At 37.3% G+C, this 23,977-nt stretch overlaps 1 protein-coding gene across 2 annotated transcripts in view; it reads right to left on the bottom strand.

Annotated features, from left to right (window-relative positions):
* Window positions 1–23,977, bottom strand: part of flrt1a (fibronectin leucine rich transmembrane protein 1a) — an 85,288-nt gene that overhangs the window by 5,764 nt on the left and 55,547 nt on the right. For both annotated transcript variants that reach the window (XR_002918648.2, XM_024266396.2), the window contains exon 2: window positions 13,500–13,719. The gene's annotated coding sequence lies outside the window, so the exon portion shown is untranslated. The remainder of the gene's footprint in view (window positions 1–13,499; window positions 13,720–23,977) is intronic.

The raw sequence follows: 23,977 nt of genomic DNA, 5'->3' as shown, positions 1-23,977 counted from the left end.
TAGAAGCCAAACACATCTATTAATAAGATGTACGAACAGCATTACTGGCTGAGAAGCAGATTTATATACCATATCTTCTGCACTATAAGATACTAAAAAGTATTTTTTTTTCAAAAAACAACAGTGTGCCTAATAATCTGAAATGCCTTATATATGGATTCTGGTTGTGTTTATTGATGTTAAAGTGAAATGTATGTTTGTTTTTATATGAGTTGCCCCTCGAAATGCATAGAAAACCATACTATTGTCATCAGTTCATCTATCCACATATCTATGTCTGTAAAGTTTTATGTTAAATGCTCTTCCTGATGTTACCCCCTTCATTCATTGGGACAGGCACAAATAGGACACTAGTTTCTGCACTGTTAATGATACATTTATCTTTTTTTAATTCTTTTTTACGTCTGTTTATTTGTCCATCTGTCTGACTGTCCATCCTTTTGTTTATTTTATTTTGTTGTTTTTTGTTTGTTTCTTTTTCTCATTTTTATTTCTTCAATTAATTGGATTTTTGCGTGCCATCACATTTGGGGGGCAGAGATTTAAGGAGGCACTGCCCCCTTGTGCCCATGCATGTGCGACGTAGCTAGTGTGGCCAACTACTAGCGGTGTTTAACTGTTTTTTTCTTACTAACAAAGTTGGGAGTTGGTGTTGTCACAATAAAGTTTGATATCAGTCTATTTTTTTTTTCGTGTTGCAAACAAGGTTGCGATTACAGGTATTGTTAATGCAGCTAACATGTAGCTGTGTCGTATACTGTCTTTTTACATGTTACTAGCAAAGTTGGAAGTTAGCCTAGTCACAATAACATGAACTCCCAACCCAACCCCGACAATCAAAGATCTTTGACACTGTGGCCTTTTTGACCTTTTTCTATTTGAATCTACATTTATATTGTATTTAAACTGACCAATCACAATAGCGATGAGAAGTTGATGAATTGTTTATTGTTGTTCTTGTCTCGTTGCACCTCCATGTAGCATACACATTAATGCTCAGGGGACTGGGAACCAATTGAATGCTCCCGAAGGAAATAATAAACGCACCCCAATACACGCACCTGAGTATTGGACTTGTTTACGGACAACACGTTCTCATCCCCAAGTCGTTTGGTTAAAAACCACTTTTTGACGGTTTGGGTGTCCTCCACTAATTGTTTTTTTGACATGCTGGCCGTTCGTAAAATCAAAGGTCCGCAACCCTCGGGATGTGGTACCAGATGCCAACCTGGTAGCAGACGTGGTAAAGGACTCAAACTGGTCCTGGACATGAACCGATACCGTCGCGCTCCGCGTCCTGGTACTGGACTGGTTCCAGTTCGTGGCCCAGAAGTCGGGGATCTATGATGTAATGGGAACAGACAGCATGTTAAAAACTCTAAATGAAGCGCTTCCTACTCACAGCTTGAGTTCCAGTTTTTATTTTTTTCTTTCATAAAAGCAGATGCGGTTTCTGTCATTTGTGTTATGTAGGTAAAAAATGATCGCACAGCTGATTTCTCCAGCCGGAGCGGCGTTCCGCCACTAATTCTTTTACCGGAATACCGCTCAGGACCGCTCCGGCTTGCTTTCACCCCTGGTTGGGAGTTACATGTATTGTGAAAACGCTAACGCGGCTAACGTGCAGCTTATTACGCACAAGTTTTAGAGTTCCTGCGAACGCTGTTATGAAAACCTAACTGACAAACGTATCTCGGACTTAGAATTTGGTGCAGCTTGTAGTGCAGAAAATATGGCAATAAAATATTGCAAGCGTTTAATACCAAATTTTGCTAGCTTGTTTTGTTGACAGTAAAAGTAGTTGAACTGTAGGGTAAGTTTCTCTCAGGAGATATGGTCTCATTTGGATTTTTACTGATGGCTCTGGTTTCATGAACCACAGTAGACTAAATTGCGTTTTTGTTGGCAAAGATGTAAGCATAAGTCCAATTTTAACTCGACTTCTTCCTGCTATCTGCAGTAAATAAAAACTAAGTTGTTAAAGCTTTTCATGCAACATTTGCTCATTTGTGCCAGTTTGATGCTCTTCGCCACTCAGTGCTCATGAAAGTGCGGCCATTCCAAAATACTCCATCCTACAAAATATACAGTTTATTTACTCACTCCCCACTAATCTTATTTTCTGCCTTTTTTCACGTCAGTCTTTATGGCACGGCAAAGCCAATGTACTTTAAGTGGTACCTGAAAAGTAAAATAATAAATTTTAAAAGCTGATATTGCAACTTTAGTGAGCCTGATATTGATTGATTTTACAACCAGGAAGGGGTTTATTTGCTGCGTCCCGCTGCTGGGACGGCCTCAGCGTGAGCAGGTTTGTGTGTCTGACAGAGAGAAGCAGAGGAGTGCTAAAGAATGGATGACTTTTGAATCCCATGAGCTTCAGCAGTGAGTCTCTTAAAGACTGGAGTATTTGGGTCAGCCCTTTAAAAACAAGATGTGGTGTGATATTGAAGTGGTGCAAAGAGCCAGAGGGATTAATAGAGCATATTGAGCTGTGATTCTCTGGATTAAGCAGATGCAGCAAAAACCAGAAAAAAAGAACTGCAGATGTACTGTTTATGTTGTTTACTTTTCTTTTCAGGAGGGAAAAAAAGAGCATTTTGTGTTTGTGAATAAGCTGGATGCAGTCTTTGTTCGGGCCATGCTCAATGAAACTGAAAGCATTAACCCACATGTGGACAATTTATGGTCCTACTACCCCGTTGCCTAAGGTGGGGGTTACAGCAGAGATGTGGGACAATGTGTGAGACAGACAGGCAGCCAGCCGCCTGAGGCTGACTACAGTACACACAACAACCCCCAATCTAACACTGGAACCCAAGGCGGGATCGATTTACATAAAAACAGACAAAGAGGGGAGAAAGGGAGTGACAGCACCTTTTAGTAAGACCTCGGAATCTCATCTCCCCACTAAGACCCCCACAGAGGGATCTGGAAAACTGGATTGGAAACGGCCGAAGGGCCCGCTGATGTATCAGGAAATCCACTTTACTGATGGCATGGAAAAGATAATTGTGTGCCGCAGCTTATCTCACACGACATGTTCATGGATCACAGACTAGATTTGTGGACGGGACATGCGGAAAAGATGATGCAAAACATGATGGTTGCAGTGATGACAGATACTAATCAAGAGATTGCAGATATAAAAAAACCCGCAGACAGAAAATGACAGTCTAGTCATTTTTTGTGATCATGGGGATTTATTTGTGTCTGCATAGAAAAAACACACTGCATCTTGGGAAAATTGCACTATAATCTCATAATAGAAAAAAGAACAGTCTTTTAGAGAAAAGGGAAAATAGCTTTTTTGCATCATTTCAAATTCTATTAAATGCACGTGAATGGACCTCAGATTCTTGTGACTGTTTGCATTCAGTGCTGAGCATCTCTTCAGCAGGAATGAGTTGCTGTGAATCTGGTTTGACAAATCCATCATGAATTATGTAACGTACCAATGCATTACAATGTTATTAAATTCAAATAGTATTTTTCTCAGAAAACTCACTTCTTCACTTCCATGGTGTGTCAGTTTCATTTGTTTGTTTGTTTTTTATCTTTGGTTCTTACTGGAATTTTAGAACAAAAAAGTATTTTGTTGTTGTGTACCGTAGTTCTGCTTATTTAAACCCTTTTTTTTATTTTTGTCTTTTGTTTAGGGGAACAAAATCTTTTCAAAAAGTGATTTCACTTAAAAAAAAAAAAAGACAACTATAGAATAAAATGGCAAAACAAAAACTACACAATAAGAGAAACACTTCATTTAATGGTATGGTAATTGTATGGTACTTACAGGGTATTTATGTGGTATCCACACAGTACTTTTTTGTAACTATTGAGTACTTACACAGTACTTGATGTGTATTTATGTAGTACTATTTGGTTCAAACTTACAAAGTATATGCTGGGTCGTTATATTATACCCACTGGGTACAAACTTGTACCCATTGGGTTTTACATGGTATTTACCGAGTACTTATGTTGTACTCATTGGATTTTATATGGTATTTACCGAGTACTTGTGTTGTACTCATTGGGTTTTATATGGTATTTACCGAGTACTTGTGTTGTACTCATTGGGTTTTATATGTTACCTACTAGGTGCTTACTTGTACCTATAGGTTTTTACATAGTACCTACTGAGTACTTAAGCTGTACCCATTGGGTTTTACATGGTACCTACTGGGTACTTACTTGTACCCATTGTGCTCTTACATGGTACCTACTGGTTACTGACATAGTACCCATGGGGTTTTATGTTGTACTTACTGATACCTATTGGTTTTAACATAGTACCTACTGAGTACTTAAGCTGTACCATATGTTTTTTTTTACACGGTACCTACTGAATACTTGGGTTAAACATGGTAATACTGGTTACTTATGTTGTACCCATAGGGTTTTATATTGTACTTACTGAGTACTTATGTAGTATCCATCGGTTTTTTACATGGTACCTGCTACGTACTCAAGCTGTACCATATGGGTTTTTATATGGTACCTACTTGGTACTTAAATTGTACCCATTGTGTTTTACATGGTACCTTCTGAGTTTTAAACATGATGAGTTAATGTTTCTCTTGTGGTACGTACCACATGTAAGGACAGGGTAAGTAAAAATAAAGTATCCTGAATTTACTTTACTTATTTACTTACTGGACTATTGCATACTTCCTTGTATTTACCATAAAACGAGATAGTAGATTAACAGAAACTTTCTTTGAAGTACTAGGAAGAAGAAAGTCAGTCATAAAATATAAACAAAAGCTAAACTGAACTAAACAGACCAAATTAAACTGGTTAACCATGATTGCTTCATGGTACCATATAAGAGGATGGGTATTTACATAGCACTTTATTGAGTTTTTCATGGTACTTACTATTATTGAGAAGACAGTAAGTACAAAGAAAGTACAATTTATTGTATGTGAAGTATTGATGTGAAGTTACATCAATTACCTTTTGTAAGGAGATAGTTACATAGAAAATACATTTTAAGTACAATAAAACTGCACTGTTTCCACTCTGTTACATAATACTACATTGTAAAAAGATAATCTGGTCTGATGACCGTTTGTCATATAATCTCATCAAATACATGTTGTGTTTTCTCATGAAGTTAGTATAGAACTTGACAAACAAGCTGCACCGTGTTACTAATAATTTTAGGAGTGTCTTGTTATTAATGGAGGCTGCTCTTATAAGTCAAACAAGAAAATAATCTTATATTAAAATGATCGGAATGTTTTAATGTCCTTCGTACAGATTAAATACATTTTTAATTTTTTTTCAAAATTGACACGTTCTAAATTTATTATCACACATCCAGTTTGTGTAATTTCATGGTTCCGGGTTACGAGTGGACGTGTGTTCCAAGCTCTCCTGTAATCGTGTTATATCTTCTTACATGTCATGTTATTTCTCGTTACTTGAAGATTCCTAATAACCTGAATCTGTGTTGGAAAGATATAAATATCTGATCTTAAGTTATGAGCCGGATAATGATAAAACGTGTAAAGGAAATGGTCAGGTCAAGCCGGCGGGGGGATTATATTAAATGTCTTTATTGTTATTGTATCTGTTACAATGAAATTTAGGTACAGCTCACTTCTTTTTTCATTAAATAACAATACATATCATCAAAATAATACTAAATAAACACAAAGCAGTTAATAAGTGAAAAGGAGCAGAAAGAAGAAAACTTATATTATTTGCCCTTATTCAGTCTTTTGCTGTGTAGAACAGCAGAAGAGTAAAACTAAAGCTAGAAAAGTTTGGGGGAAAAAAAATAACTTGAAGAACTCAACTGGAAACGACCCCAATATCAGACCAGCCACATAAAAAAAAGTCTGATAAAGTCCAGATAAAGACGGATATATCTTTCTTGGCCAATAATTTGAGTCCAATTACATGGAATTACAAAGTTTTTCAAACCAAAACTCCAAAACATTGAACTAAATTTCTGCTTTTGTACTCCAGTTTACTCAATACAGTTTAAGTGTCTGTTGTGTTCTGTTCAATATTTTAAAATATATATATTTATATGTTTTTTTAAATTGCTTTTTCCTTCTTTGTAAAGGGACCTAAAGTGTTGAAAAAAAAGAAATAAAATATCATTAAATAAATATGAATAAAATAAGAAAAATACAAGAATTTGAAAGTACTTTCAAAGCAACAAAATAAAATTTCTTAAAAAAATTCCAATTATTCTTTTTAGTCTTCCTAGAAGCAATGAGGATATTTCTGATGTCTAAAAGGTTGTATATTTGAACACTAGAAAATAACAAGCGTTTAAGTACAAATCAGTGATTACATTTGAATTGTTACTTAGTAATCGAGTAGTTTGTTTGAAAGTTACTTTTACTCTTAATTTAGTCATCATTCATATCACTACTTTTAGTTTTACTTAGAGTAACACTTTTGTAAAGTAAATTATTCCTAATTGAGAACACATTTGGATACTTTCCCCATTATTTAAATCCTAAGAGAAGAAAAAGTAAGTTTTGTGTTGAGCTATAAGACACAAAATTTCATCATTTTTCTAAAAAATATATAAGTAAAGTTAAATATTTTATTGTATGAAGCCAAAATGAGCTTTAAAGTTGTTCTGCATACCCTGCAGGCTTATATTTAATGACCATGTGACGTAAGTCTGGAGGGAATAAATAAATATTTCATTCACAAATCACAAAGTGTAATTACACATGAAGAGTTGATTGGATCAGCAGCTTCACTTTAACGCACAGTTGAAGTTTGTCCTTTGGAGTTGTGTGTTTGTTGGTGGCTGTGCAGCTCGCAGGACCCTGAAGTAAATGGATATATGGCTTTACGGCACTATAATGTATTTCATCCTCACAGCGCCGTAATGCGTTCTGTCATGCCACGAGTCTAATCCCCCGGCCTCCTTGATGCCGCCGCCGCGCTGCCCCTGAATTCCTGCGCGGTGTTCAGGACAGCCACACTGCAGGTAAATCCGTCAACAAAAGCGCTGCAGCTCTTTGCAGCAGTGCGCTCATGTGTTGTGTGCAGAGTCGGGGCTGAATCTTACATGGGGTGACAGGGTTTGTGAAAGGGTAAAAAGTGCATGCTGTCATTGATCAGGTGTGTAATCCTACAGGTTTCTTAAACAGTGGAACAAGTTAAAGGCTCATCAGTAAATGCTCTTTTTAAAAAAGGTTTATTATAATCCAACACGTAAAACTACTGTGTTCCTCCAACACTTTTAAATAGTCCTAATTTAATATAAAACACTTGAAAATGAAATGCGTCCTTTGTTCTGCTTTGCTATTGAAATACTGTTGAATTTTAAACAATGTGATGCTTTATAGAACAAGAAAATTAAAAAAATAAAAGGTTTGGATCCAGCAAGAGCCTCATCACAGCTGACTGTCAACCCTCGGATAAGATTCAAATTCTGATTTATTGCTTCGTCATTTTTTGGAAAATGTAAAACAAAGAAAATGCTATAGTAGTGAAACATTTGGTGTTTTTATTTTTTAAATGACTAAACAAAATAATTGTGGAAAAATAATCTTGAAAAGGATTATCATTTTTTGGAGTATAAATTGTCATTTTTTTTCCCATAGTTTTGGCTGGGGTGTGATTTATATGTGATTTTTGAAAAAATAAATAGGCTCATATATTCATTGTTTTTCCAGTAACAACCACTAGAGGGCACTGTGGGCGTGTGTATCAGTATTTTCTACTAACAGCAACGAAGAAGAAGAAGAAGCATCACTCAGTCTGAGCGAAAACCAACCAACTTGGAGGAGAATCTGATCGTTCTCCTCCTACGCTTTATGATATTTTTGTAGTTATTCGTGTTTTTATCTTTTCAGGGTAACAAGTCATCAAACTGAGACTCAGAGACAGAAGTACCGCTGAGGGCGGCCTTCATTCAGATGGATCTCCTACAGTCGATGGTGAAGCTTATCGCACTAAGAGAGTCTCTTAATGATCTCATAAACTGATGTTTTTTACAGCTCTTCAGAATTAATAAAACCTTAAAACCCGACTGTAAAGTACTTTGGACCTTCAAGGAAGGTAGAAAAGTGCTATACAAGTAAACGCCATTTACCATTTATACAGAAAATGCTTCCATGTAGTGATGAGGCCAAAAATTTGACGTTACATTGTCCCACACGCAACGGGAGAATCTAGTTTGTGAACACATTTTTGGACAAGCATCGAGTAGTGAATTTGATGCATGATAAAACATAGGTGGTGGATGGAGCGTGTGAACGCAGCATTACGACTGGTTTAGTGGTGTTGTACAGAAGCATTGCAGTTTTTTCTAAAAGAATAACTTATACTCCAATGTGTTTCTTTTCAGTCCAAAAAACGTGACTAATGATCCATTTTACTTGTGCTTTTTGACTAACTTGGAATTAGCAACAGCAAAGCAAGTAGGAGTTGTTTGTTATTCCTGTTATGATGGCATGTAAAAGTCGTGCTTAGCTGCATTCTAATTCCTCTTATGTCACCTTTTATTTCAGGCTGGATGGCTCAGCTAGCAGAGTGTAGGACTGGCTCATGAGAAACTGGAGTTCGATTCCCAGGGGGGCGTTGAGTTCAAACCAGTGTGGGTCCTTGAGCAAGACCCTTCATGCTACATTCCAACTATCCACCCACAAGGGGATCCAAGTTTCAAGGTGTATTCAGACTGGAAATGCTCTTGACTGAATCTGCTTAATTAGGTCCAAGTCGAGTCCCAAACCGTGCGTTTGGTCTGTATTCAGACTGGGATCCACCAGAGAATTCAGTTCTGGACCAAAGCTTGTAAACAAAACCACGTGACTAAAAATCTCTTCACATTTGGCCAACAGTTTCGGGGACGGGTCAAAACAAGAAGAGAAACGTGGAGGTGCTGCACTTTGCTAATAATTGTCAAGATAGTTCACTAATTTATTTTGATGATCAATTTTGATCGTCTGTACGGCGGCCAGGTTCAACACTTTCTACTGCAACTTTGCTGCGGTGGAGGCATTCTACTACTGGTGATGCTACAGCTATAAGGTAAGTGTTTGTGACATATAGATTGATGGGAAAGAGAAGTAATGTGTTTAACGTTAAACGTTGATTTAATGAACCTGGATTCATCCGACCACATTTTAATCAGTTGTTGCTCCACGTTTGTCCGCTAATGACCGGCTACGGTGGCCGTTTTGGTTCAGTAGTTCCACTCTCAGTTCATTTTGTATTCAGACTGAAGAATCTCAGAGCAAACCGGAATCCAGTCCAATTGGAAACTAACCGAGACCACCTCAAAAGATGGGTCCGAGACCGGTTCCTGGACCCACACCGGAGTACACTTGCTCATATTCAGACTGAAACTTTGTTCTGGATCATCGGGGGAACAAAGTTTCAGTCTGAACACACCCTCAGTCTTCCTGTGCCGGTCCCCAGCCTGGAGGGAATCCAGGGTTGTGTCAGGAAGGACATCCAGTATAAAACTCTGCCAAACCACCTGTACAAATTAGTGGAAGCTGTGTAACCGTGGCAACCCCTAAAAGGATATGACAAAAAGGGAACAAACTGGATATTTCTGACATAATTTCAAATCTCCATCACAAGAAAATGTAGAGCTGCAAGCTTTTTAATGATTTTTCTGATTTGACTGAGCTAAACTACATTAGATTAGTTTATTCAGTTACTGTTTGAAAACTCTAATCCTCTTTAATTCATTTACCTATTTATAGTTTGATATTGTCACAACTATTCCTGGTTTGTTATTGACCTTTCTGTGCTCTCAAGTTCATTGTTAGATCCTCAGAATGTCACAATTTCCTTCTTTCTATCGTGAGTTTTGTCCTGTTTTCCCTCTACTTTCAGTTTATTCCCTTTAAATGTCGGCATTTGTTCATGTAAACAGACTAGTCTCAAGACATAATAATACCCTAACCTTCTCAGAATGGAGAGAGAGCTCTTTGTTCTGCACTTCAGCTCAGCAGGACATTGAGATGCTGAACACAGGACAGGGAATACGGTGAAATTCAGCCGCACACATCTAAAAAACTTCAGAGAATCACTTCTACTGGGAGATCCAACGATCTAGTAATTTGATGAACAACACAAGAAAAGTGGGAGCTGGGCAAATAAATAGCTTAAGATGTGCCAAACTGTCTTTAGTGATAATGTAGACTTCAATCACGGCCACCTGGTTCTAGATTAATTGGTTCTGCCTTTAGGGCTGCTAGGACACAAATAGAGGAAACGGTTTAATCTCAAGATTTGCCACCTTCTTCATTTTGAGAAAATGCACTTGATCATTTTAAATTAGACTTAAAAAGGCAGATTTATCTCTTTCCTCCAAGTCAAGGAGTCAGCCTGTGGTTGTCACGCTTCAGCAACAACTCTGATTGGATTTTTTTTAGAGGCAGACAGAGGGAGGTTGGTTAACTTAATTGGTTAAATTTGGATTCAACCCTGACAAGATATAAACACAGCTGTGGGGGAGCCAGTCTCAAAACAAAGCTGCTGCTGCTTTAGGCAACAAAATTAAATTCACAAATCTCAGAGGAGACAGAAAAAGATAACAATGGTGGAAGAACTTTGCATGACACGGCGAGGTTATGCCCCGCAGCAACACGGGAGGTGGAACATGAATGAAGAAAAAAATAGAAGCCTGGACATAAAAGAATTACATTTTTAGAAATAATATAAAACCACAAAGTTACAATTATTCCTTTTTATTTTCTAATATTTCTTTGGTATAACAACCATAAAAGCGATTCAGCGGGTGTGAATAATAGATGGATGGATTTAATCCTGGTGTAATGATACGTAAGAGTAAGATTAGAAAATTATCACTTTTAACTTTGTTTTATTTCAAAATAGTTCAAAAACTAACAAAGTATTGGACAATCTTGAGGTAGAGAAAATAAAAAGACTATTATAAGTCGTTGCTGACTTAAAAATAATTTAAGCATCATGTCATTTGGAGTAGTTTAACTCATAAATTCAATCTTGATCAAAGTTTCTCATTCTGTTAAAGCTTGTATTCAACACTGAAAAGAAGCCTGCATCCACATACATCACATCTGCAAAAATACCAAGAATGACTCATAAAGTCAGATATAAAACATGACGGTTTCACTGCCTACTTGAACATAAATCAGTCTCCATGACATTCTGGTGATCTTTTTATTAGATCCTTAAATTTCCCTCCCAGCGATTTGGACAACTCTGTTCTGATTAACTGTATGTCCTTAATTCTGTCTTCATGATTTCAGAGTCAGCTGTCCGTGTAGCACCAAGCGCTCGCAATAGTTTCCTTCTCCGACATTGTCTGCTTGTAAATTGTGTTTGTTTGTGCCGCTGATAGTAAATTTTTATATTATTGAGGAGTTGGAAAGTTTCCACCCTCCTGCTATACACTACATCTCATTAAATACATTTATTTTTGAAAATTGAGTGAAACACAGGAGGAGATTATACTATTAAATGGAGCATCCAGGTTATGAACTGATACCTGGTTGTGTTTAAAGTCACCGTACTTAATAATTCCTTGAATTTCTCCATATGAGAGAAGCCCTGGGGACGAGCACACAAGCCGCCCGCCTGCATGGCTCAGAAAAGATCTTATGCTGAGTACATATCGACTATGACTCCTAAAGATGTGTGGGTTCCCATTGTAGGAAATAACACATGTGGGAGTTTTCTGGGCTTAAGAAAAAGTTTCTTTGATTTTTGAGTTGCCTTGCTCTGATTTTCTGAGTTTTTTTATGACCTTGCTTCTCCCCCCCAATGGTTTCTGGTCAGAATATGATTTAAAACATAGACAAGAATAGAGTTTCTTCTGATTTCAGAATGCATATATTGGAGATTTTAGAATTTTGCTTTAGCAACATAAAAAAATACATTTGAATTAGATTTCTTGGAAAAAACAAATCCTTTTCATGCTGATACATGTTTATTTATTAGTTTTAAACTGTGCAAGGATCGTTGTTTTTTCTTCTACAACAAAATACAGAAAATAAAGCCTGGAGGGTTTTTCTGACAATTATGCTACAAGAACAAACTTCAGGTTGTTTTCTTTTTACAAATTCAGATCCAATACAAAGGTGCTACAAACAAGATTCCCACATTGCTTAATGTGAGTATTAGTTTGTGTTTCTTGTGCCACACCTTGGTAGTACCGGGTTGGACCTCCATACCCTCAGAACTGCCTAATCCTTGGTGGCATAGATTCACCAAGGTTCTGGAAACTGAGAGTTTGATCCAGATTGACTTGATAGGATCACAGCTGCAGATTTGTTGGCTGAACATCCATGATGCTGATCTCATCCTAAAGGTGATCTATTGGGTTGAGATCTGGTCACGTTCAAGAAAGTAGTCTGAGATGATTCCAGCTTTATGACATGGTGGACGTATTCATCAGAAGATGGTACACTGTGGTCATAAAGGGGTGGACCTGGTCAGCAACAATACTCAGGTAGGCTGTGGTGTTGTAACCATGATTAGGGCCTAAAGTGTGCAAAGAAAATATTCCCCACACCATTATGCTACCACCACCACCTGAACCTTTGATACAAGACAGGATGGATCCATGTTTTCATGTTGCTGATGCCAAATTCTGACCCTACTATCTGAAGAAATGGAGATTCATCAGACCAGACAACGTTTTTGAATCTTCTATTGTCCAGTTTGGTGAGTCTGTGTGAATTCTAGCCTCAGTTTCCTGTTGTGTTCTTCTGCTGCTGTAGCTCATCTGTCTCTAGGTTGGACGTATTGTGTGTTCAGAGATGTTCTTCTGATGACCTCAGTGGTTATTTGAGTTACTGTTGTCTTTCTATCAGATGGTCCTCTGACCTCAACAAGGTATTTACACCCATAGAACTGCAGCTCAATGAATATTTTCTTTTTTTCTGACCATTCTCTGTAAAACCTACTGATGGTTGTGGGTGAACTTCTGAAACACGCAGACCAGCCCGTCTAGAACTAACAACCATGCCACGTTCAAAGTCACCTCAATCCTCTTTCTTCCTCACCCTGATGGTCGGTTTAAACTGGAGCTGACTGTTTTGACCATGTCTACATGTATAAATGTATTGAGCTGCTGCCATGTGATTGGCTGGACAGGTGTGCCTAAAAAATGGCCAGTGGGTGTTGAGTGTCAATGACTTAAGAATTCCGCTCGCGAACGCACTATATAGTGATTGGGGGGGGATTCTGCCATAACCAATGTTTCCACTCCTAAACGGAAAAATCTGTTTTTGGCTGAAGTCACTGAGAAAGTCCTTCTTTTGCTCCATGAGTAAATCATTTTGATTTTTCACATTTATGCTGGAAGAATTAGAAGTAAAAGTCTTCAGAGACTTTTCTGGACCCCGACAGGACAGAAGAAATGTGTTCAACAGCTGAACTCCTCTACAGGAATGAAATGAAACTTTCTGGTTCCTTAGGGGTTTCTTCCACATCGGTTTGCTGATGTTTCACATTTGAACCCAAAAAATTAAAAAGTACAGAAAATAATAATCAAATCTAAATCCTAACCTCACCTTTTGAAGTGGGGCTGCCAGGAAACGAGGTTCTGCCAAACCATCTGAACCTCTCAATCCAACACGGCGTCTTCAGAGACGGAGAGCGCTATCTTCTCAGACACTCATCAACGTGGGAACTTTGTGAACTCTGGGAGAGAGCTTTACGGGACTGCTTCTTTCCTCTGACTTCTCCGCTTTGATGTAGACAGGTTGTCACGTCTGACTCCAGATATTCTCTCTGTGGAGAAAAAAGTGACAAGAAACTCAGAGGGGACCACATGTGACCATCAGTGCCAATCAAGTGTCAGAACTTTGATGAAGGAGCTGAATTACAAACCCCAACGACTCCTGTGTCCTGTTACTGCGTCATGAGTGACTATCACTTGTTTTACTTCAATAAAACTGTCTCAAAGCATTTATGGGTATAGAGAGAGTCCTACAGTGTTAATCACAGAGAATGATCAAATATGTTTTTAAACCCTTTAATTCTCTACATTTTTTCTAATTATACAAAAAAAAGTTCTTCAGTTTTTTTTTTCATTTAAGGAAATGATAAATTAATTGAAGTCCTGGATTACATGTTACGGGTTAAAAACCTAACATAAGATAATAATCTCAGATTTTTATTTGCACCTAGAAGAAAGTAAAATTTATATATTTTTGTATGCATGATATTTGAAAAATCTGGCATTGCACACAGTTTTGACAAGGTACTGTATTTTCCAGAGTACAAGTCGCAGTTTTTTCCTAGTTTAGCCAGGGGTGCGACTTATTTGTTTTTTTTTGTTTGCTTGTTTTTTTAGGCATAAACTGACTCATATATTTGTTATTTTCCCAGTAAACACTGATCGTCTTTTAGCAATTGTTTCCTCTCACAACCGCTAGAGGGCGCTGCATCTGAAGTATTTGCTACTGACAGCAGCAGAAGAAGAACAAACATGAAGAGAATCTGATTGCTTTCCCCCTAAACTTTGATATTTTTCTTATACAGATCAAAATAATAATAATAATAATATGTTTCATGTATATAGTACCTTTCTAAGGTCGCCTCAGTACATAAGATAAAAAAACATAAAAACACAATAAGTCAACAGTTTAATGTCATGTACTGAATGCATGGTGAAAAAGTCCATATTTCGTAGCTCAGAGGGGAGGGAGTTCCAGAGTTACGGGGCAGAGCAGCTGAAAGCATGGAGATGAGACGTGATCGTGGAGCAGTCAAAGGGAGGAAGACGATCTGAGGGAGCGAGTATCTGAAAGATACGGAGGGGTGAGGTTGTGGAGGATTTTGAAAGTTAAAATGAGGATTTTGAAGGTGATCCGGTGAGGTACTGTAACCAATGAAGCTGCTGTAAGACAGGTGTTATATGCTGAATGGAGGGGGTTTGGGTTATTATTCTAGCAGATAAGTTTTGAACAGTTGAAGGTTCAAAACTTTAGTATTTTTGTATTTCTCTATGTATTTATTTTTTTTTATCTACGCTGGGCTTGTTGAATTTGTTCTGAAACGTCCAACTTTTCTCCTAAAAGTACGACTTATACTCCAGACTAGGACTGAAGCGATTAGTCGACTAATCGCCTATTAAAATAGTCGACGACTAATTTAATAGTCGATTAGTCGTTACTTTATATTTTATGGGGTCATAGTGTAGTAAAGTTAAAAGTTATAACGGCATTCTGCTAGCTTTTTGGACTATTTTGGCATGTATTAAGGTTTTTTAGGGTATTTTGGAGTTTAGCTAATATTTCAGCTGCATGCTAGCTATTTTGGCTAATTTAGGCTTTTTCAGTTTTTAAGGCTAATTTGGCATTTAGCTAATATTTTAGCTGGCTATCAGCTTCAGCGTTATTAGCTATCAATTTCAGCATCTTCAGCGGCCAAATTCAGCTTACAGCATTCACACTAGCATATAATGATACATATCTAATTTTTTGTTAGCTTAAAGATGATTGAGATGTGTGTTTTATATAAAGTTTGTGTATGACCAGAATAGTCGACTAATCAGAAAAAATAATCTGTGAATAGTCGACTATTAAAATAATAATTTGTGGCAGCACTACTCCACAGCGACTTATATATGTTTTTCTTCTTCTTGATTAGTCATTTTTGCTCTTGCAATTTATTCTCCGGAAAATACGTTATACGTCGTCTACATGACGAAAGAGAGTCTGCTGGGCCAAAGCTAAGACTGGTCTGATTTAATTCTAATAATTAATCAATTCATTCATTCATCCGACCACAGGAATCCAATGGAAATGAGAACGACTGACCATTTTTATTTTGAACTGCATCTGTTGAAAGTCCTGTTAATTAGGTTTTAGGGTCTCTAGATCCGTCCATGAGCTGTCACAACCCACTGTATGTGTTTTCTCACTGAGCACAAACAGATCTGTTTGATACCCCAAGACAAGATGGGTACAGGTAGCTATCGATGGACATAATACAGTAACAAAACAGAGATGTTGGAAATGTCCAACAGACATCTACAATAGTTGTGTATTACTTATCTTATAGACATCTTGTGCCCAGTGGCTTAGAACAGATCTAACTCCTCGATTGTTGGCTCAGCACGTGACACCTCCTTCAACCTTGTACTGTTACTCTCTTTTTGGCCTCTCTGCTTCCTTTTCGTCCCTCCATCATGACACAGATGAATTGAGGGTGCAAATAAGAACTTCCATTCAAAGAAAGAAAAGTAATCTTTCCGCTAAACTGGAACAAATTCCGCCTGTGCCAGCTATCTGCATGCTAGGCAAACAGTGTGACTCAACTATGACTTAATTCAGCACAGCTCTTAGTTATATGGATGTGTTTTGATTAAACCATCTTTAGTGCCAACTGGCAGAGCACCACACGGATTCAAGTCAAGCCGACACAGAAGGAAATAGAACTGCTGAGTTATTGAAGCATTTATTTTCAATTTACCAAAGAAAACAGCATCAAAGACTTATGAGGGAAACAACAGCTTAATTATCCTAACAACCAGAGAGACTGACTAAAATGTCCAACAGGAGAAGGCAGCCAGAGCAGAGACGGCAGAATACCACATGAGGCGGTCTGAGGATGTTGCTGATTATTTTAAGGAAATTTGAGGGTTTTTATATCAAAGCTTAATGCAAAAACAGCATAGAAGCAGCCAGCTCATCCATTACAGCACCACACAGAGACAAGTGAGAGAAACATGTTTGCACTTCGACCTCACAACTGACACCTAATCTCAACCATTTATCAACACAACATGACCATTTTTTTGGCCTAAACCAGCTGTAGACTGTAGAAGAAACCCACAATTTCAAGCTAAATAAAGTACTGTAGACTTGTTGAGAACACTTGGCTGAACTGGAGGACCAACCCTCAGGTCTGTACCAAAAAAAAACAATGCTCTCAGATTCAAAATAACCTCACTCAAAACGTCTGCTTTAAAAAACAAGAAAAAAGGTACAAAAATAAGTTAAATATTGCTTAAAATAAGAAAAAATATCTGCCAACAGAACAAGAACATTTGGCTTTTCAATACTTTTCAAAACAAATAAAAATATCTAACCTTATTGGAACCACAAATATCTTAGAATTAGTACATTTTTACCAATATCAAGCTCATTTTGACTAATATAAATAAAATTTCTAAGATTAATTTTCTCAACATGTTCAAAATTATTCTTTAATTAAGATTTTGCCAGTAAAGTTATCTTGACATTATGTTAACCACTAAGGGATCTGTGTTTTAAACCCGGTCAAATATACTAAAAAAAATAGTACTTTTCTATTCAAAAACTGTTAGCACTAATGTCACAATCTTGAATAAAGATAATGTTTCTGTTGTAACTATTGAGATTCTAGTTTTAAGTGTGTTTTTACTCATAAAAGGTAATACAATCTTATTAACAAGCCTCAATACCTTATTGAGATAATTTAGTAACAAAACTCTTAAAATAAGGGATAAAATACTGAGAAGAATGAAATTACCATTAAAAAATAAGCATGTAGTGTATATACCGGTTAGTGCTGCCACAACCGATTAAATTAATATTTGACTAATCACTGATTATTTTTTCTGATCAGTCAACTAATGGCGTCAAACACAAAGTGGAAGTAAAACACACATCTTAACCATCATTAGCTTTAAACTAACTGAAAACTAGATATATAGCATTACCTGTGATAATGCTAGTGTGAATGCTGGAAGGTGAATTTGGCCGCTGAAGATGTTAGTGCTGATAGCTGAAGATGCTGAAATTGATAGTTAAAAACGCTGAAGCTGATTGCTAAAATACTGAAGCATATGGGTGAAAACGCTAAAGCTGATTGCCAGCTAAAATATTAGTTAGATGCCAAATTAGCCTAAACAAATGGGAAAAAAAAACAAAAAAGCCTAAATTAGCCAAAACAGGTATGATGGTGCGATAATATTAGCTAAATTCCAAATTGCCTAAAAGACAAAAACAAATAGCCTAATTTATCCAAAACAGCTAACATGTAGCTGAAATATTAGCTAAACTCTAAAATAGCCTAAAAAAACCTTAATAAATGTAAAAAATAGTCCAAAAAGCTAGCATAACGCCATTATAACTTTCAACTTTACTACACTCTGTAATATAATAATGTAATATAAAGAAACAACTAATCAACTATTAAATTAGTCGTCGACTATTTTAATAGTCGACTAATCGTGGCAGCCCTAATGCTTAAGATACTCACCTAGATTTCACTTTTTTCAGTGCTTTTTTCTTCAATCTACAAGGAGGTCCAAGTTATCCGTGTGGCCACATTATTCTTCCTGATACGACCTTCTCCTTCCCGTGGCCCACACAAAGGTTTGGTTGCATATCTTCAAATGCTCGAGCTAAACTCTCCGACTGGATTCTGGCCAGACACCTTTCAACTGACCTTGACAACACGGAGCCGCTGTTCTCCCCAGAAATCCTGCCCTTTAACAAGAGCCGTCAATCACAGTGACACCGGCGCTGTTCCTCCTTCCCAGAGCCGCGTTTAGTTTGATCCAGCTGCTTCAGCGGCAGATCTGCTGAGAGCAAAATCTGCTGACAGCGGCTCAAAATGACTCCCTGTCGTCCATCTGGACCGCTGCAGCCAGAATCTGGCAGAGCACACCGAAATTACAGAAACACCTTAACAAGTTTTTAACGAGGAAAAAAAGACGTTGCAGCATTTGCCCGATACATTGTCACATCTCTGTACTGTCATAAGAAAGAAGTTAATATGTTTTGTAAAATGAAATCCATGATGAATATAAATTTGGTGGGAAAGCATGCTGGAAGTGCTGGAAAATATTAGCTTTTTAAATCTTTTTCAGATAAACAAAATGACAAAATCTGTACCAGCGTTGGTTCTTATTGGTAATAAGATACTGAAACAAATCAACAGCAGATTATGCCTTTACTTTACATATTTTTAGGTATTTTTAATGTTTGAGCTTCTTTTTACTAACTTAGAAAATTTGAGTGTTTTAGCATAAAATACAACTATTGTGAGGATTGTGACCTTTAGTTGTTATTTCATTGAATTTTGTCACGTTCTGATTTCACTCACACCAAGTTTAGGTGTCATTAATTCACTGCTTTCTTGGTTTGTATTACTGGTCCTCCAAGGAAAATTATGTTTTTTTTTATATTTTTAACATGTCCTTGTAGCATTTTTGTCATAATGGAGGCGTTTATAAGGAAAATTGAGATTAAAATTACATTTTAGAGTATTTCTTTGTTCAAATTGTTGTGAATTATGAACAGATAAAAAATATATATATATATTTGAAAAAAAATGCATATTTGTGACACCCTAACCCTTCATTGTGATGCATACACTTGCAGATTCATTTTTGTGCCATTTTTCCAAACATAACACTCACAGAATTGAGTGCAAAACTTAAAACACATTTTGTCCTCAAAAACTATTTTGCTCTTAAAACTAAAAAATATGTGCAATCAAAACGTTATTACAAATGTGGCACAAAAGCTGCCAATCACAGACATGGACATGAAGGTTGATGCTGATTGGTCAGAAATTCTTTCAATCAGCTTGTAGTTCGATAGGAACGATTGAAAGAATTTCTGACCAATCAGCATCAACCTTCATGTCCATGTCTTTGAGTGGTAGCTTTTGTGGCACATTTGTAACCTGGTGTCCTGATCCGTCTCGAGTGCAGAAGAAAGAATTTCTCTCAAGTGAAAATGGTTTGGATTGCACGTATTTTTGAGTTTCAAGTGCAACACGTATTTTTTTGAGCACACACAATTTTTAAAGCTTTATTTTCAAAACAGTGAGTCGTGCGTTTGGAATAATGCCATAAAAATCACTCCATACTCTATAAGTAGATTCATCTTTGTTTCATAAATAGTCTTTGACGAATGTTCATATTTATTAGGTTTTCACCGTAGACCGTTTATATGAACTGGACCTAACAAGCATTGACGTCCCCCATAGGGATCGCTTTACATCCGGCCCTCATGAAATCAGACCAGAGCCTTCGCCGTCACTTCCTGATATGTCTACCGCCATCTTGCAACCAACTGCAACCCAGCGATTAGTCTGAGCCGGTCTGAGGGCCCTCCCACTCAGAACAAGCTAGGGAGAATCTATCAATCAAACGTTGGAGGCGGGGCCAGCAGGCAACACTTGCTTTCACGGAGGCATCTGATTGGTCGGTTTATAACTTAATTAACCAGCGAAAAAGAAAAACAATATATTTTATCAGAGCAAGAATAATTATTTTGACAAATAAAATGACTGAGAAATAACTGTCTATTTATCAATGGAAGTCTCTGGGATTTTGGTTTCTTGCAACCAGCAGACACTTCCTGTTTCGAACACAAGAGGGGGCGGGGTTGAGCACTCCACTGATTACACACAAGTTATTTTAAATGAAATGTTTTTTTTTAAAAACTTTAAAAACAATTCAATTCAATTTTATTTATATAGCCCAAAATCACAAAAACAATGAATACAAAAGTCATTTTTAAAATGTCTCAGTGATGATGATGACTGTGTAATTCGTACACTTTAAAGGGTAACCAAACATTGGAGGCTAAATCATTCAAATGCAATACCTCGATTAAACCTGTAGGGGGCAGCATACAGACTGGTTTTGACTATATTTTCAAGAATTAAACAGGTTTTATTTTAATCTGTCAAAAATGTGGCAACAACCAACAGACAGCACCTTTAAAGCCCCATTTATAGAGGTCAACCGCCAACAAAAGTGGATTTAAGGTTTGGTTACCTTTGAACTTATAGATCCCTCATTGTGTTGTAGGTCTTTAACAGGGCTTAACAGTAAAAAACTAATAATTTTATGCATGAAAATAATAAATTGTGTTGATATTAACAGAGAAAGATAAAAAAAAAATCACACTTTCATGTTACTTGGAAACCTGAGTTAACTGGTCAGATTGGTAGCGGCGGTAGCGAAAGGGTTTTTCTTCCTGTTGCCATGGCGAATCTTAAAGTTACCGTCTCCACATCGGAGACAACTGAAGATTTAAATGAGCAAGTTTGTGTATTTTAAACGGCCTGTAGTTCACAGCGGTTCATTAGTGGAATAGTAGAAAGGTGGAAGACCTGAAGCAGAAGGGATTCGACACACACACACACACGCAGCTCTCACGCATACAGATCCTCGGCGATGTGATCAGACTCTCAATGCCGCCACACATGTATTCACTGACGGGAGGTGGTGGAGAGCAGTATTGACTGGGATGACAAAGATGAGAGAAAACACGCCGAGAGAGATAACCGCACCAGAAACGGCTGGTTTGGACCTTTTCGTTATCATGTCTTGAGTTTTTCCTCAACAGCGTTTCCGTTTTTCCTCTGAGGACCGTCTCAATGACAGCTGAAAGAGCATTCTCTCGTAGCTCGTTAACCGAAGAGTGCATCAGTCCTAATAATAAAGCTTTTACACGGTTAATTAAGAGATACTGTAATGCAGTATGTAATGCTCAATTTACCCAATATCATTTTCCCCCTCATCCTTTTTAATTTCATTTAAAATCAATCCATCAGAACCCCCACCGTATTAATGTCCAATTTGCTGGAGTCGACTCCATTTTGAGCCGTTTGAAGGTTTTCCTCGGTTTCCCCCTGACCCGTCAGCTCAGCCAATCCAAGGGCCGGTTGGAAACAAAATAAACGAAACGGTAAAAAAAAATGAGATGGAAAAAATTATTGGGTGGGTTTTGAGATATTAAGATGACAAAACAGCGGGAATAGAGGGCAGCATTCATCAAAACACAAGGCAGGCACTGATCCACAAGGACCTGCCAGTGAAACTAATGTAAACATGGTGGGAATATAGAGTGGAGAGGAACTGCGAAAATAAAGTCAGGCAGTGTTGGAGTGCAAGCGGATGAGTAAATAGACCGATCCCACCTTAAGAGCAAAGAGAAAGAAAAGCAGATGATGAAAAGGAAAACAGACAGCGGACACTCAGGAGAGGTTAGTGAGCCGAGGCTGGAGCCTTCCAGGTCTGTAAGTTCAGCCATTAATTAAAAGTTATTCACTGATGATGAATTGGTTCTCTTACTATAAAGCCGGTACATGGATCCCACAGGTACGGCCACTAGATCTCCTGACCGTGTTTTTCCTCTTCTATGCTTCTGACACTAATGAGCTAGAGCGATGTGATTGGCTGTTCCGCAGCACTTTAAGACACATACATTTACTTTCTAAAATATAAATCTTTAAAAGGGTTGAAAAAAATAAAAGTTTAATCTTATTTTTCTGACATTTCCTTTATATATTGTACAGTGTGGTAATTAACTTTCATTTTTTTATTTCATTTATTTATGTCATTTTTATAGCATACAACAATAAATTACACAATATTCTAGTCTTTGGTGAAAATGAGAGAGACAGAAATAAGAAAACTTATCATCTCTTTTCCATTTAACTAAACCAGTCAAACTATTTCAACCAAATGTAACTCTTTGTGATGTACTGGCTGACATAAACAAAACACACAGAAAAATCATCAAAGGCCTCAGAACCATTGATATATATTACTGAATTGACTCTCGCGTGACATACGGAGTGACAGACAAGCAGATCTTTGGTTTCAGTTCCTAATTGGAGCCAATTCCGGTACTTCAGTAATAAAAACTAATGCTTACATCTTCCCGAATCAACAGTTTGATTTCCAAGTCCTCACATACTGACGCACGGTTAAGACTTCTGCATCAAAAATTGGGTTTTGTCATTTTTTGACGTGCTGGCTGTCCATTAAATCAGAGCTCCACAACCTCCGAGCCGCAAACCGGTGGCCCCTCCCATCTTTCACCGCTGCTCGCCGCCTGTCAAACATGCAGTCGTGGGATAGACACCATGGCTGGGGGGCTGTGGTGTCTGAGGGGTTACATACAATATATACATGACAGCTGCTTCCACTGTGTTTCTGTGTCTCTGTGGCTAAGCTGGAAAGCTGTTCCACATTAAACTGAGAGGAGGGAGCTTTTATTATTATAGTCTCAATGAAATTAATTCAAATATCACAGTTTAGGAGACCAGAGAGGCTGCCCGCACTCTGTGCTCCTTGCTCCGCGAAGCGGCCGTCTTTCTCCCAGTGTATTACACAATGTACGGAACACAGTAGATGTGATTAAAATGTCCTAAGACAAAGAGACCTTCTCTGAAACTACACACCAAAATGCAGAACAGGCTCGCCAGCTCAGTGGCCTAAATCCTACACTCTTCTTTTGTTTCCTCTCTGCCAACGAACATGGCTTCTTCTTCTGTGACTTTAACCAGTAGCTGAACAATTTCCACCAGAACCTTGTAGGTCAACCGCTCTGTTGGTTGTTATTAATATAGTCCAGCAAAGATCCAAAATGGAAGCTGTGACATTTGAGTATTGAGTATTTGTTATAGTTTGATTGTGTAAATGGACTGCTAAAGGTTAAAATGTAAACATGCCAGAGTGCTAGCAAGCTAATTTGCTAGCTAACTAGCGTATGGCTTTTTGAAAACAACTAAAAAGTGGTAAAAATTTCAATTACAGGAACATCTACGTTTCCATTATAAGCGGAAATCCAATTTACGTAATTTCATAGCTATTGGAAATGCAGCTACTGACGTATTTTAATCAATGTTCAGTGTTTTTTGTATAGAACAGCAGACGAGTAAAGCTAAAGCTAGCAAGGTTTGTTACCTGTAAAAAAACATTTTCTTTATTTTAAAAAAGATACATTTGATAAGAACTTTCTAAATATTCTACATAAACAAAAAGGAAGAATACAAATTGAATAAAGTATAAATACTTCTATATTTTTGAGGTGAAACATTTTACCATCAAAATATGTAGAAAAAAGAACATTTCATATCTCCACATTTAAAATTAATTAAAAAAAAAAAGTTTCATATAAGTTGTTTCTCATAAAAATTGCTCAATTTTTAAGTATTTATTGTACTTGTGGCCGCTTCTAATTTTATTTTTTACGTAAATTAGAATTTTGACTGGACATTAGATGACATTAACTGGACACATTTA

This window comes from Oryzias melastigma, linkage group LG14 (genome assembly GCF_002922805.2).
Source record: "Oryzias melastigma strain HK-1 linkage group LG14, ASM292280v2, whole genome shotgun sequence".
NCBI lineage: Eukaryota > Metazoa > Chordata > Actinopteri > Beloniformes > Adrianichthyidae > Oryzias > Oryzias melastigma.
Note: the sequence above shows the minus strand (reverse complement) of the source record. Positions and strands in the feature narration are given on the sequence as shown.